The 2,346-nt window shown below is 40.2% G+C and overlaps 1 protein-coding gene across 3 annotated transcripts in view; it reads right to left on the bottom strand.

Annotated features, from left to right (window-relative positions):
* The window catches only part of grid1a (glutamate receptor, ionotropic, delta 1a), a 251,913-nt gene that overhangs the window by 10,719 nt on the left and 238,848 nt on the right, over positions 1-2,346 (bottom strand). The window lies entirely within an intron of this gene.

The following is a 2,346-nucleotide window of genomic DNA, read 5'->3' as shown; positions in this document are numbered from 1 at the left end:
TCCTTTATTAGAGAAAGACAAGCAACAATATAATTAAATCATGAATGAATTGGTCTCTGACCAGTCTGCCATTATTATCATCTGGGAATATTGCTGCATTGTCCCACTTAATCTCCGGAGCGCGTCCTGTATAAACCTGAAGCTGCACAGAACACAGCTTCTGTGCAGCTGCACAGAACACACTTACTGCTCATCTCTACTTTTACAGAGAGAGTGGACACTGATGTGACGCACAGGTCTGCCGGCAGGCAGCGGCCACTGGGCAGCGGCCGCATGCCAGGCGGCCTCGACACACCCACCGGGAAAAGTCCTGACTCTCCCGATTGCCACGCCGCATCTGGGTGCAAGTGCAACCATTTCTAACAATCTAAACAACTGCAATAGTAGGGGTTTAAATCAAACTCATGACAATAGTGACAAATAATGCATGTTAATAAAAATAAACCAGAACACATGCAGAAGACAACGGAATAACTTAAACACGTTTATTTTGGATCAGGAGGCAGCTGATTTAACACATGAGAATCCAGGATTAATTTTAGCCTGGCTGTTAGTCTGCTCTGGACCAGGCTAGCCACAAAGAATAAATCTCCATGGTTACTTGGCTGGGTTTAATTCAACCTGGTTTTGTGCAACCAAGTCAAAGCTAAATTCATCCAGGATAACTAGAATGTCCCGGCTTAATCCCTTATCCTGGTTTTGTGCAACAGGCCCGGGACTCCAACCAGCTTCAGAATAATGATGACCAGGTTGGGAGGTTAAGTTGCTGCCTGATTATAGGTTTCGTCCCAGATTGTGCATTAACCTCTAATTGAGTCTGGACCCAACTCTAATTTATTTTTCCCAAACAATACTTTACGGTATACCTGAAAACTAGTCTCTCCTAATTCAAATACTTATTATACAGATGCTTTGTGGGCAATATGAAATGAGGCTCCTTGCAGCAGCTGTATTTTACATCTTGAGATGATTGCCAATTTTGTACGGCATCTTATTTGCTAAATGTCAATGCTGTTTTTATTTGACGAGTTTGCTTCCGATGTAATTTGAATGGTGTTTTTCCAGAAGATTACCTACTTCCTTAACTGGTATTAGATTGATATGTTTGACATGCTGCTCTGTGCATTTGCTACATTTCTTTAGAAAATCAACACATTAGATTAGCAGCATAACGTTTACAAAACAAAGACTGTGTTCTCTACTTCGACTACAGCTGGTTCAAAACGCTGCCGCTCGTCTCCTTACTGGAACTCGTAAGCGAGATCACATCACCCCTGTCCTTGCCTCTCTCCACTGGCTCCCAGTTACTTTTAGGATTGATTTTAAGATTTTATTGTTTGTTTTTAAAGCCCTCCATGGACTAGCTCCAGTCTACATAACTGATCTGTTGAAGCCACATGCTCCTTCAAGATCTTTAAGGTCTGCAAACCAGTCTCTTCTTGTTGCCCCTAAAACACGGCTGAAGAGTAGAGGGGATCGGGCTTTCTCAGCCGCAGCTGCCTCTACATGTCAAACTGGCCCCCAGCCTTCCGGTTTTTAAATCGCGACTTAAAACACATTTTTATTCCCTGGCTTTTAATACAGCATGAGAACTGTATGTTGTATTTGTCTGGTGTTGTATTCTGTCTATTTATTGTTCCAGTTCTATGTACAGCACTTTGGTCAACCAGGTTGTTTTTAAATGTGCTCTAGAAATAAAGATTGATTGATTGATTGATTGATTGATTCTCACCAATTCCCTAAAAAGTGAGAGAATTGAATGGCTTATCGCAAGAGAATGATGTTGGACTAATTCAACCATTTAATTAGAAGCCTGTATGGTATAGCAGTGGTTATTTTTTGGGGGGGTGAGAAAGAACTGATTAGATATTGCATGGTTTCCAGTTCATTCTGTCAGATTAAACTGCAAGCTTTACTGCACCGAGAAAAATATTCTGCTTTACTTTTGTCTAAAAGCTTACTTTAATGTTACTACACAACACCTACACATGTTGACATTTGTTTAGATACATAAAGAAACATATTTAGATCCACCAGCTGGAGAAACTAAAATTAATACAAGTGGTGAAAGAAAATGTATTTTAATAAAACTAGACAGATGGTACATTTTTAAAATCAAAGATCCAGTCAAATTAAACCACTAACAAGTGATATCTTGATATCTTATCTTGTTTGAAGTAGATACTGTATATTTACTGAGGATGTCTGTTGCCCATTTCCTTGTTTGTCTTTTCTTTCTCATAGCAGTGCAACATTGTGATCAATGCAGATAAATCCAACCCACCCCTCTCTTCAAAACACACACACACACACACACACACACACACACACACACACACACACACA

This window comes from Etheostoma spectabile, chromosome 17 (genome assembly GCF_008692095.1).
Source record: "Etheostoma spectabile isolate EspeVRDwgs_2016 chromosome 17, UIUC_Espe_1.0, whole genome shotgun sequence".
Taxonomy (NCBI): Eukaryota; Metazoa; Chordata; class Actinopteri; order Perciformes; family Percidae; genus Etheostoma; species Etheostoma spectabile.
This window is presented reverse-complemented; position numbering and strand designations above follow the sequence as displayed.